We start from the raw sequence: 13,734 nt of genomic DNA, 5'->3' as shown, positions 1-13,734 counted from the left end.
AGCTGGAAGAGATTATTTTGTATGCTTGCACTCATGTAACTAAGATATTCAGTGCTCCAGGAGATCTCAGGGGCACAGATCATAGCAGATACTTTGTTTTTAAGGACTTTAGCAGGATAATACCATTTTTTCCAGCCAGCTTTGACAAAAGCGAGAGAAATTCTTCAATTTCAGGGTTTATACCTATCCTAATGAAAGGATACTGGGATTAAAGTATCTGTGGGAAAGGGCTCCTAACAATGCTTTTGTGGTGACAAGATATTGGACTAGCAAGACTGCTGGCTGTCTGAAGCCATTCCTGTGTAAATGTGCTCCTAATGATCCCATGGTGACTTATTTTTGACCTATGTTTATTCTGTTGGGTAAATGTCACGTCCGTTTTTTGTCTCTTTATTACCACTGGTTCACCAGGCTCTGTGCATGTGTTTGTGTATGCATAACACATAGACATAATTACACATAAGTCCTTTGGTGTCACTTTTCCCAGAGCAGTGTAACACTTGGCATATGAAATGAATTTGTATAGAAATAAAGCTACAGAGGTTTTTTTTTTCTTTTCCCAACCATTTTTTTTTTCTCCTTTTTACTAATATATAAGAGCAGTGGAAATAGCAAGTCAGAATAGATCTGTAATCACATGGCATGAAAAGAAATTCAATTTCAGAAAAAAATGCTGTGCTTTTTGTCTGCATGCAGGAGGAAGCCTGCAAACTAATACAGCACACATCAGAGATCCAGCATTTGTGACTGATAACGTGTTTTGAGAAGCAGCAGCATCGCAGCCCCGGTTTGTCAAAGCTATTTTGCAACTGCCCTCCCAGTGAAGTTAACTGAAGCTAAGGACATGCCCTGGGAAATCAAGCCTAAAGCAGTGTGCTGGGAATGCAGGCTGTGAACTTCAACTCTTCCACTAACTCGCTGCTTGACCTTGTGCTCATCAGAAGGCAGACAGGAGTCCAAGAGTGATTTGGGGCTGCTTTTCCATCACTGGGTTATCCTTCTTTAACTAGCACGTGTTTGTCCAATTACTCATCAGGATCTCATTTGCACAGCCTGAAACAAAGAGAAAAAGGGGATCCTGAATTACAAATTCCAAGTTGCAGTCCCGGAAACCTTGCTGACAGGCTTCTTTCTTATGCAGTGCAGAGGAGGAAACGTGGCTCTCTAAATTGAGATTTTACTGAATGGAGCTCCAAATAATGTTTCTGCTTCCAGCACCTCCCACCCTGCACAGGCTGTCTCCTGGCCCTGTGCTCTTGTGTATTGAGGCTGCTCTTCTGTGTTGCAGGTGGAGAAATCCCTTGGCCAGACCTTGGTGGATCCTCCAGACCCAGCCTCTGTTCCACAGCTGCTCCCCAGCACAGCATTCATTTCTGCTGCAGGTCAGTGCATTGGCCTCCACACAATGAAGTTGTATTTAAAGAAGGAAGGGATGTAAAAAAGGAAAGAAAAGAGCCAAAATGGTGGGATTAAAAAAGAGAAAAAAGAAAAAAAATCAGGAGTGCAAAGTACAAAGGGAGTTAAAAAAGGAAAGGGAGAAAGACTTGAATAACACTGAATATTCGGATTTCTTTTGTTTGAGACCTTTTTTTAAGCCTCTTGGAAATGTGAAGATGTTTTTTCTTTTTGTTGTGCATACATTTTTCCAATTAGAAGAATCTCCACTATATATTTAGCACTATTTAGAGGGAAATGGGAAGATAAGGCTGCAGAGGAATGCTTCAGGCTAAAGTTAGGTTCTCCAAACTGGCTTTTGTTGTGCCAATGTGAATCACTTAATAATTCATATTTCAGAATACATTAATGCAAATGATAATTTTAGCTTGCTATTGAATTTTTAAATATGCAATACAAGCAATTTATGTTTCTGTTCATTTTCCCAGGTAAAACTGTTTAGACATTTTTAACATATGCTTGGTTTCACTCATCATATATCATCCCATTGTTTTAATATGGGGTAATTAAAAATTAGGAGCATTGCAAATAATACATAGAGCCCCGTGTTCATAGAAAAATAACATGGGACTGATATTCAGCCTGGCACATTGAATAGGAGAGATTTCTCAGTCGTGCTGCAGTAATAAAATGCCGGTGTGCTGTGTTTATGCAGATAATCTATATCTAAATAGTAATTACTGTGATTAATCTGTATCTATCCCTTTCTTAAACTCTTTTTTTTTTTTTTTTTTTTTTTTTTTTTAATAGGTATATTTTTTTCTGGAAGGTTTTTTAACATTACAAATAGTATTTGGTGTAGGAAGGACAAATGTGCAGTTCCTCTCCTGCTGAGCTGGCTAGACAATTAGAAGACTGCAAATCAGAGGTTATTGAAGATTCACTTTCTTTTTTCCCTTCTGGAAACTGATGGTCAGCTCCAAGCCTGCTTCTCAGAAACCTGCTGGGAGCACAAGTGGCTGACAAATGGGCTGGACCCAGAGAGCCCACCGTGGGCTTTGCCAAGGGAGCATAAGGAGCTCTGTGCACCCCACATTGCCTGGCAGCCCCCTGGGATCCCCACTGTCAGTGGTAGGGCATGAGCCCATCTTCCATGCACAAATGGTGATGGTCCAGGAGTGTGCCACATCGTGGGGAAGCATTTAAAGCATCAGCTGGGAACAAGGGATGCTGCACCTTGCAGAATCTTGCTCTTCCATCAGTAGTGCATGCATCCTCAGGGACATGCTGCTGAGAAGTGAAATGTCCATATAAAGGGCTGCAGAGTGAGGAGGATGTCCTGAGGCCTTGCTGTCACTTTACTCTTCCTTCAAGTCCTCTTCCTCACCATCCTTACAGTGACCCCCGAGCTCTGACGTGACTGTGAGGATGACAACTTGACTCTCACAGTGTTCGAAGGACCACATGACTTCTCTTCCCCTCAGCTGAGGAGGGTCAAGCACCCAACTTCCACACCTCTTGTCCACTCCTGAACAAGATGATCCCCTGCCCTTCCTGCTTCTATCTCCAGGGCAACAGAAATAAAAAATGGTTGCTTTCCATCTCTTTTCTGGAATGGAAACCCATCCTTTACCAGTGATAACACTGGATTGCTTTCCACAAACACCTACTAGCCCCTGGCTTCCACTTGGCTGCGACTGCTCAGCTGAGATAAAGTGGGAGCATTTCCTAGATACAAGATCTACAGGCAGATATGACCCGTCTCACTGCTGGACCTATCCCTGAGCTCCCATATGCAAATCTCATCCTGTACTAAATCAAATATCATCTGTCCGGGGTTGTGGGGGGAAGAAAAATGACGGTGCTATTAGAAAGGAAATGGTAATGAGAAGAAAAGAGATATTAAGGAAGCAAAATAATTTGTTACAAATTAATATTACAACCTGGGGATATAAATATGTCTGCTTATTGGAACGCGCATACTCCCCCTTAAACCATTGCTAGAAGCATAAAACTTCCCACTACATGCTGTATTGGTCAATGTATCTCTGTAAGAAGGTGCTTTGTATCTCTGAGGTAGCATAAGAGCCATTAGATGTGGGTGTTGCTATGGTAACTGCTCTTTTTTTTAATTGAATAGCATAGTAAGTAGTCTTGTAAAACCCACGAACCCGTAACTTGCTGGTGCCCTGAGGCAGCATTAATGCAAGCACCTTTTCTTTGTCTTATTTCCTTCCCACAGAGATGCAGGTATCTGAGCACAAGCTACATCCGTGAAAGGCTAGTTACGGTTCCAGGAGAACATGTCCAATCGCCTCTTAATAAAAGGATGATAAAGAGAAGGCCAGGTAAGATATACCAGATTTATTCCAAGGCACTTTGTGTATCATGGGGTTAGGTAGATAGAAGATTCCCTGTATCTTGCAGCTGAGAGGGGTATCCAAAATCTTTTGTTACCATTCTTTCACTTCCTTCGTACATACACTAGCACTTTTACCCCATGCCGCCTGCCCCAAGCAATAGCGCTGTATTGCAGGTAATTAATGAACCATTGTAATGAATCCTTCTAGAACAAAAGCCAGGTTGGATTATATGAGTTAACTGTACTGTATTATAGATTATCTTTAAGGTTCCTTCCAACCCAAGCCGTTTATGATTCTATGATTTCAGTTTTGTTTGGGATAAGATTTATTGTTTTTCTTTTAACATATGCCAAGTGAGATGATCTCCAAATCTCCAACATTTTCTGCTTATATAGTCTTCATCTTTCCAGAAGAGCAGTGCTCTATCTGACCGCAGAGTTGATCACCCACCTGGATCTTGGATCCTGCCCATTTTTGCTGCTGTTCATGCTTTAAATCATTAGCAGAGCATTTTTATGAACACAGGAGTACCAATCTTCTTCCAAGCAGGAGGCTATCTGCCTGGTCGAAATAAAATTAGTTTAATCTGGTCAAAGGTAAGAATTTTTGAGCTTCAGCTCCAGAACTTCCCTTGCCACTGTTGTCAGGCATGCCTTGTCACCATTTTGCTGTGGGGTGCTTTGCACTGGCTGTCTCCCCAGTTTGCCCTTGGAGGTCTCTTCTGTCACTGGCAGGTCACTGGCAGGCTATACTTGACCTGGCTGAACTGTCAGAAAGCTGTTGGCAGCCGAAGGGAGCAGGTGACCCTTCCTCCCTGCCCAGCTCCTCGGCCCCACTCAGTTGGTGCGGTTTAGGCATGCTCAGGTCACTGAATGGAGCACCTCACCATGATGGCTTTGATGATGGAAGAAAATCTAACTGCAAGGCTTCTTTTGTTTGGAATTTTCATTTATATGTTCTCTGGGGCGAAGTCCCCAACTGAGATCCTGGGAATCCCCATTCAGGTGCTGCAATGCAAGGGTGGTGTTGATACAGATTTTGGAGATAAGCACGATATGTTCAAGGTTTCCTGGTCACCTAAAAGTATCACTTTGAACAGCACATTTTTTTTTCAGGTGCCCTCCATTCTCCCAGCATGGTTGTTTCACTGCAGAAAAACAAGTCAGGATGTACTGGGGAGATGCTGTTCTGAGGCTCCTGCCTGGGTATTGTGTTCAATGACATTTTGATGTCAAATGAAAAGAGGAACGAGAGAAATGATGCCGAACAGAAATCTCAGCTTCAGACATCTGTTAACTTTGGGTATAGTAGAGGGGAGCTGAGCAGTATGGCCAGAGCCTATGGTGTATTAATTAACAAAAAGTGAGCACAGTCACTCTGGTTCAAAGAGCTGAAGCAAACTTAGGGTGGTGCAGAAGCCTGGGGTTCCCTTGCCATTTGGGAAGATGGTTTCCCCCTAGGAGAAAGTTATGGTCTTTAATCAAAGGCAGATAATTTTCTTCTGAACTTGTTTTGCTAGGATGGCAAAGGCTTCTAATTTGGTTTTTATTTTTATTTATTTAATATTTTATTTTTAATCCTCTCTGGAAAGTGTCCTTTAATGGAAAAGATAGATTTAAAAAAAAAAAAAAAAAATCAGATAAAAGAGAGAAAATGTGCACTTGAGGAGCCTGGCGTTGTACAAGCATGGAGAGCCTGAGTGATCTTCACATTCAGATCACAACTTTGCTGCAAAGGAAAGGTCACTTTTGCTTGTGCTCTGGGTCAGCTTTTTCTCTTTGGTCCCCTTGGTAAGATCTCTCCTTTTGTATTATTATGGATCTACCTTAGTTTTGAACTTTCTCCTTTATCTTTCTTTTGTGTGTGTGTGTGTGTGTGGAGAGAACTGATATTTCATCTCTTAAAAGATTTACAAGAAAAAGAAATAATATATGCACCACAGTGGAAAAGCATGTCTCTGTTCATACCTTTGCATTTTACCGGAAAATATGTCATTCCTTTCAGATCCATGAATTAAGATGCACTATTTTTTGCTGAAGGCTATTTTAAATTAGGCTAATAAATTGCTGCTCTCTGCCTTGCGTGATAATGCATTACATTATCTACTGATGTACACGTATTGTTTGACTCTAATGGTGTGGAAATTAAATGTTAGACATGGGCCAGATGTTCCTATAGATGAATATGAAGTATGACTCTGTTGTAGCTGAGTCTCAATGGGACAGAAGGGAGACTGGGAGGCTTTCTGAACAACAGCAATGCAATCCTAAGTGGGTCACCCGCACCCACACCCAGGATCCAGTCCTAACACTGAGTGTTTATGGGCACTATCACCCTTAGCTCTGGTACAGTGCTTCAGCAAGAGCCAGTGCCTCTCTAATTTCAGATGCTTCAGTGCTCGTAAGGTCCTCGTAGTGAGGGCAAATGTTTGCCATTCTTGCCAGGCTGACAGAGCAGCTGAGGGAGCATCATTGCCTGAGCTGCAAAACGTTCTGAAGCGCTCCCTCTGCCCTCCCCCTCTCCCTTGTTTTCATGCAGTGGCTGAGGGGGCAAACAGATGTACATTACAGTGAATATTAATGAAGGTCCCCCACTGGCATCTCCTCTCTGGAAAAGAGCGGGGGGGTTGAAAGACTTACAATCTCCCTTGCAGGGCTAAATTACCCAGTGACTCATAATCTAAGTACTGGCCGAATGTTGCTGAACACGGGTATTTAGGATATTTGATAATGATGGACAGGGGCATTTTCAAAATTGGTAATGAGGCAGCTTTGCTTTGGGGATCTTCTGATTCACTACAGCTCACTAACATCTGAAAGAAACAAAAAAATCCTAACAATGAGATTAACTAAAGGTTTCTGTTCATGTCCATGTTCATGTTGTGTGTGAGAAGGAAAGGAAGGATAGTTTTTACACCATCAAAAGAACAAACCAGGACTTGCAGAGCAGCGAGCAGGGGATTCATGGCTGCTCTCTTACTGGGTAGGAGAGATAGGCATCATCTCTGCTGTCAGCCCCACTGGAGCAGCCCCCTTTGGCCCCTGAGGATTTTTATAGGTTGACCTGTGGCTCTTGGCCAGCAGGAGAGGGAGGGCAGTGAATGGCAGAGTGGGAGTGGAACCAGGGAATAGGCAGCAGAGAGCCAGAAAAAGGGTTTTCATAGTTGCTGCTGCTGGCACATTGATATGCCCTGAAGGGTGGCATGATCTGAGGGGAACTAGCTGTGGCTGCAGAGCTGTGCTGGATGCAGACTTGTTTTTGTGTGCCTAGGCTCACTGATGGCCATGTATCATAAAGCGTTATGTATGCGATTCCCCCTGCTGCATGTGGCTGTGACCCCCAGGAGCATCAAGCCCCAGTGGGGAGCTTTGGGCCAGCCACATCTGTGTCTCTCACCAGATCTCTGAGAGGCATGTGGTGCGGCTGTGCGAAATTGGGCACACAGCGGTGGTGTCCATGGGAATCCCCAAAGGAACACGAGTGCCAGCCAGCATCCCTGCCAGGGGTGATGCACCAACACTGACACCAGGAGCAAGACAGCATCAGGTCTTCACTATATGATTTTTAGAAAGCCAGGCACATTCTCCATTTAACTACAATGTTTCTCAGACTCGTCAGTGGCAGGCACCATCAGAGATGCTGAAGAATGTTTTCATCACAGCTAACAGAGGGCTATCCAGATTGCTCGTAACTGTTTTTAGCACAGTAAACATGTAAACTGAGTGCCTAGGGGGAAAAAAAAAGTGGGAAAAAAAAAGCTTGTCCTTGCAGTAGCTGATCATTTTTAATTAAATCTTGATCTATCAATCTGTTTATTGTGTGAGGGAGAGAGAACTAGACCAGAATGATTTAGAATGTGGGAACTGTTGACATAGTTTACCTAGACTTCATCAAAGCCTTTGACACTGTTCCTACAACATTCTCCCGGAGAAGCTAGGAGCCCATGGCTTGGACAGGTACATTTTTTGCTGGGCAAAAAACCGGTTGGAAAGCCAGGCCCAAAGAGTGGTGGTGAATGAGGTTAAGTCTAGCTGGCAACCTGTCATGAATGGTGTTGCTCAGGGTTGGTATTGGAGCCTGTCCTATTTACTATCTTCACTGATCACCTGGACAAGGGGATTGAAAGCATCTTCAGTAAGTTTGCAAATGACACCAAGTTGGGAGGAAGTGTTAATTTGCCTGAGAGTGAGAAGGCAGATCCCTTCAGAGGGATCTGGACAGGCTGGATCATTCAGCTGAGACCAGCGGGATGAAGTTCAACAAAACCAAGTACCAGGTCCTGCATTTTGGTCACAGCAACTCCAGGCAAAACAACAGGTTTGGGGCAGAGTGTTTGGAAGACTGTGCAGAAGAAAAGGACCTGGGGGTGTTGGTCAACATTTGAACATGAAAAAGCAGTGTGCTCAGGTGGCCAAGAAGGTCAGTGGCATCCTGGTTTCTATCAGATATAATGACATCCTGGCTTGTATTGGAAAGAGTGTTACCAGCAGGACTAGAGATGTGTTTAACACCTTGCTCTGGTGAGGCTACGCCTCAAGTGTTGCCTTCACTTTTGGAGCCCTCACTACAAGAAAGATGTTGAGGCCCTGGAGCCTTTTCTAGTGCTGAGAGAAGGGTAACAAAGCTGATGAGGGGTCTGGAGCACAAGTCTTATGAGGAATGGCTGAGGGAAATAGGATTGTTTAGTCTGGAAAAGAGAAGGCTCAGGGGAGATCTTACAGCTCTCTACAACTACCTGAAAGGAGGCTGTGGTAAGCTGGGAGTCGTCCTCTTCTTCCAGGTTTCTGGTGATAGGATGAGAGGGAATGGCCTCGATTTGCAGCAGGGGAAGTTCAGTTTGGCTGCTAGGAAAAAATTTTTCTCTGAAAGAGTGGTAAGGTGCTGGAATGAGCTGCCCTGCTAGAGATAGAATCACTGTTCCTGGAGGTATTACTGGGCAATACTGATGGTAGATGAACGGTTGGACTAGATGATCTTAAAAAGTCTTTTTCAACCTTGGCAATCCTATGACTCTGTGATTCTACCGAGATGACTGCTAGCTCCACGCCTCCACACAGCAGCTGAACCCAACCCTGCTGTTGGCACAGGGACATAGGTACAGGATGGTCCCACCTACACAGCTGTAGGATTCAAAGGCTAAGACCACCTGTCAGAGCAGGATGCCACTGGGAGGTGCTGTGTCCGTCCGTCCGTCCCCCCCCACACACACACTTAGCTCCCTCATCAAGGCAGCTTTACCTGTTGTGAGATGGGCACCAAGGAATGGGCTCTCCACTCTAGACATCTGCAATCCTATTCTGAGAGTGAAGAGATTAGTTACTTTTTGGTCTTTGTTTAGGCTCACAGATTTACTCTCAGTGAAATTGGGTCCAAGTAGTTTAAAATGGAAAGCCAGAGGGGAAGAGGAGGGTTGATTTGACAAAACACTGTATTTACTATCATCTTTTCTCTTTCTGAGTCAATATTAGCAATATTGTTTATGAATGAAGAACAAAAAAATATCATGACAGTTGCCAGTTTTGAATACACTTTTGGGTCTGAGTGGAGGCGGGAGGGGGAGAGAGTGTAATACATTCATCTGCATTCCAGGAACAAAGAACCTCAAATCTGGAATTCTTCCCTATTTGACAAAAACAGTTGCATAGATTTTTATTGACAAAGCCAATTTAGACAGCAGTATAGTCCTCAGCATCTAAGCTCTTGTAAATCACCTGTAACTTTCTTTTCTTCCCCACCATTTTCCCAACAGTGAATACCGTATTTCATATTTAACTAGAGATGGTCGCCAGGAAGCTGAAGGAAAGTGAGAGAAAGTCAGGGCAAGAGAGAGGCATAGAAAGAGTGGGGAAAATCTGAAACCATACAGATCTTTCTTTTTATCTATCCTATGTATATGGATGTGCATATTAATATAGGCTCCTCTGAAAGTAAAGAGTAAAAATCCAACTCAAACCTTTCCCTTCTCTTGCAAAGGTGGGTTTTCACCATTCTGGATACCACTGATTGCTTATAGGTTTTCATACTCAGCTTTCCCTGAGGAAGATGGATTCTTTTTCCTATATATTTTTCTCAAAATTCTGCATCTTTGCTCATTGCATAAAGTGTCATGATCACAGACCCTTGTTACAATGACTTCTTAGAGCATGAAGGAACTCCCACAGAAGCCAGACAGTAAGGGCAAGTGAATGTCAGGCACCTTCTTTCCCTTCATCAGAAGGTGCTTAGAGATCCTGCATGGGATGACCCCTTCTTTCTGTGACAGGGCTGTGATGACTTTGCGAGCAGCAAGTTGATCAGTTTGTAGGATTTTCTTCTTTATATCTATTCTTTCCTGGTCTCTGCAGAGACTTCCAAGGAAATTCCTTAATGAGGACTCGTCCTACTTTCATACGACACAGACCCATGGCCAAGGAAAACTACGCCAAGATTTCCAAGCTTGCAGACGCCACCACTGCAACATCTGATCAGAACAACTGCTACCATCCGGAGTTGAGCACATCTGAACTGGAGAACCAGCTGACTGATACCCGCTCACGTAAGCCAGACAGCTTGCTTATTACTAACAGCTTTAGCTGGAACAGCTACTTAATTAAGTAAAAATGCCTTGACCAGTCCCATCACTGCAGGAAGCCAAGACCAAAAAGACTAAGAAAAGTCATTGTGAATCCAAATGAAAACCTGCCATGTCTTTTCCTTTGCTTTTCAGTTTCCGATGCAGATTCACTTCCTGATGAGTCATGAAATGTGCACAGCACATCTGTATAAAATTAGTTGTTTCTTCTGACCATCCCTTTCTACATCTCCTCCCTCATCCCTACATCTCATTTTTGTTTCTAGACTTTACTCACCAAACCTTTCAGAGAAAGAAAGAAGTGAAGAACTTAGAACTTTTCATGCCCATTGGTGTTGTTATGACATTAAGAACATTTGGTGTGGATTTGACCTACAGCTTCAGCCCAGGACTGTGAGGCTTATCTCTGACTGGCGACATGAGCAATTTCCCTGCCACAACAGGGGAAAAAAAACAACACAAGTGGAGGTTAAACATTTGAAAAGTACCAAGAAATGCCTCAAGTTACATCCCCAGCCTGGAATTTTGTCCCATGGGAATGCTCCCAAGCACCCTCCTCCTGGTACATAAAAAAAGGATGGTTACACAGAGAAAGCTGGGTGAGCTGTCCTAAGAGGTGCTACCAGAGCTTTGTTTGTTGTGTAAAGCATGAGGGCTTACTTCTGGCCTAGGAAAAAGAATTTAGCTGCAAGTTTATCCTGCTACAGTGCTAAAATATTTCCCTCCTGGACACTTTCATCTCTTTATTTTTGATTAAGTGCCACGCCTCTGCCACCTTGCTGCTGCCTGCTGCTCTCTTCTCTGACAGTTCTCTTTTATTCCAGCCTCTCTTTAAACTTTTGTCTTTGCTCATTTGTTTTTCTCTTGGACATTTTGTGCAGCATGCTGTCATGTACCATCACGTTTTATCCTCTCTCAGCTCTACATAGACTCCAGACAGTATTTGTAAGCTTCCCTGGCAATTGTCCTGGAGCAGTGTTTCCATACTATCACTTCCTTAGTTCTTTGTCCCTACCCAACTATGGGAATTTGTTTGCATTTGCACTAAGCATAGACATTCTATTTTAAAGATGTTATCCCACAACTATGTCAAGTTCCTAACACTGTTTGCATCATCTGAAAGATTGCATTCTTCAAAGACAAAATGAGAGCCTGCTGGCTGCTTACACTGACTGATAAAACAGCAAACTCAAGAACTCTAAAAGAAAAAATAATCTATGTGGGTTAGTTCATGACCCTGACAAGACGTTCTTCTATGTCATAATCACAAAATGGCCTGGGTTGGAAGGAACGTCAAAGATCATCTAGTAATCCCTGTCTTCAGTCTACCACTGATCTAAGCATAAAGGAACTGGCAGACTTGTGTTATCTAACAGCACTCTTTTCAGAGACAGATATAAGGAAGCACATACTACCTGGGCAGCATACTGTATAGCAGGAGAAAACTGACACTCTCATGTGGGATTCTGCCATGGCAATCTCTCTTAACACAGGCAACTGTAGCTTCTCCCAGTTGGTTCACACTTTCAACCTTTTTGAATTTACTCAGGAACTGATCTGGTGGAGAAATTCTAATGCTCCTGAAAATCCTACTCATTGCAAAGAAAGGTTTAACTCATTGTCTAGGGAAGGGCTGAACATCAGGATGCCTATGGACACTACCAAGGCTCCACTTCTTATGTCACCTCAGATTCTCTAGTTCATTCAAGGCTCAGAGGAAGCATCTCATTCACTTTTTGCAATATCGTATTGCCCACACCGAAAGTCTGACTCTTGGCTGTTTTTTTTCTCATAAAGCAGCATCCAGTACCTTCCCCTGCAGCCTTTAACATCTCTATCAGACAGGGCTATTCTGCAGACCGTACCACAGACATGAATATCCGTTCTGTGCAGTGGATAACTCTGCTTTAGAGGGCACACCAACTGCAGTTTCTGCTTCAACACCTTACTTGCTTTTGTTCATAACTTTATGAAAATTTAAGTGTTTGAACTGAATTATTGAACAGAATGTTTTTCTTTTCCTCTTACCATCCAAACTGAAGCATATGGGAAAAGTTCAACTACAATATTTCACCCTTTTTCTAGAAATTAAGGCCAAAATCAAGGAAAATTGTTTGTTTAGGAAAAAGAAAGACATCCTAGAACCTTCCTTAAGATGATTTAACATTCTGCTACCTGGAAATAGACATCTGCTTTCAGAATGCTACTATGTGTCTTATTTGTCATTTTTGTGGACATTTTCCCATATCTGAGAAATTACATATATTTCAAATAAAATTCTCTGTATGTTTGTTCATGTCTGGAGAAGACTTGTTGAAGCTGAGGAACTGAAGTATCTGAGGAGTCCAATTTTCAGACTCTTCCCATGAGGACACTCCATCTTCTCATTCTTGAGGACCAAGTTATATGATCTTGCTATCAAGTGACTTGACATGTTTTAGCCAGCAGTACAACACAGTCCTTCCTTGTTGAAGTGTTACCATCACTGGAACATAATGCCAGGAAATTCTCTTTTAATCCCCAGTTCTGTATCTGCTCATGCCAAAAAGAAAGAGTGAATGGGATGAGTTGGAATATTGAATGAAATAATTCAAATGAAAGCAATATTTGCTCACATAGTATCAAGTACTGGGACTTTCCAATGCTGGTGGTGATAGGGATTAAGCTCCCTTCCAACCCAAACCATTCTAGGATTCTATGAGATGTGGCCCCTTTGTGCTCTGCACTCCTGATTCAATATTTAATAATAAAAATCAATGTGAATCCTCTGTGCTCTCAAAGAGCTAACTATTGCTAAAAACAGTGTGCCAAATATTCTTCTTCCATGCAGCTCCACTGATGTGCCAGGGATGCAAAGACAGGGTTTGACAATTAGAGATTGCGACAGTGTAAAGCATGAGTGGGATCCAGAGCATTAAAAGGCAAGGTTATGATTTCTCAACGTGAAAAGTCTGAAGAAGGATTCCTGTTCAGAGTGATTTCATTTTAGATGGGAAACAAATGGAACAGAAGACTGTGCACATCTCTGTAAAGTGCTGTAGCAGTTTGGCATGATAGAGTGGCAGCTGGGGACTTGGAGATATACTCTTTGGAAATGTAAAGGTATAGACAAAATGAAGTCATATTAGGCACAGAACCATCTATCTCTCAGCAATAGAGCTATCTCTCCCTAATGTATGTCACATTTACTCAAGAGTGGGAGAAAACACTTTACAGATTCTGTAGTATTTATGGGACACACTGATATAAATTGTACCTCAGAACAGCAGACTTGCCCTATAAAACAAGGGGTGACACTGATATAAAGCTGATTTTCTTGACTGCCTTTCTCAGCATTCTGGAGAGCCTGATCCCAGGTAAGGCAATTTGGCAGATAGCTAGCTGCTGTGATGACAGCAAAGACAT

At 42.8% G+C, this 13,734-nt stretch overlaps 1 long non-coding RNA gene across 1 annotated transcript; it reads left to right on the top strand.

Moving 5' to 3' along the window:
• The first annotated feature begins 1,230 nt into the window (after positions 1-1,230).
• LOC140249147 (uncharacterized) lies at positions 1,231-12,910 on the top strand. The gene is made up of 3 exons (XR_011902947.1): positions 1,231-1,382; positions 3,638-3,743; positions 10,103-12,910. It is a non-coding gene; the product is annotated as an uncharacterized lncRNA (long non-coding RNA).
• The last annotated feature ends 824 nt before the right edge of the window (positions 12,911-13,734 follow it).

This window comes from Excalfactoria chinensis, chromosome 2 (genome assembly GCF_039878825.1).
Source record: "Excalfactoria chinensis isolate bCotChi1 chromosome 2, bCotChi1.hap2, whole genome shotgun sequence".
Lineage (NCBI taxonomy): Eukaryota > Metazoa > Chordata > Aves > Galliformes > Phasianidae > Excalfactoria > Excalfactoria chinensis.
Note: the sequence above shows the minus strand (reverse complement) of the source record. Positions and strands in the feature narration are given on the sequence as shown.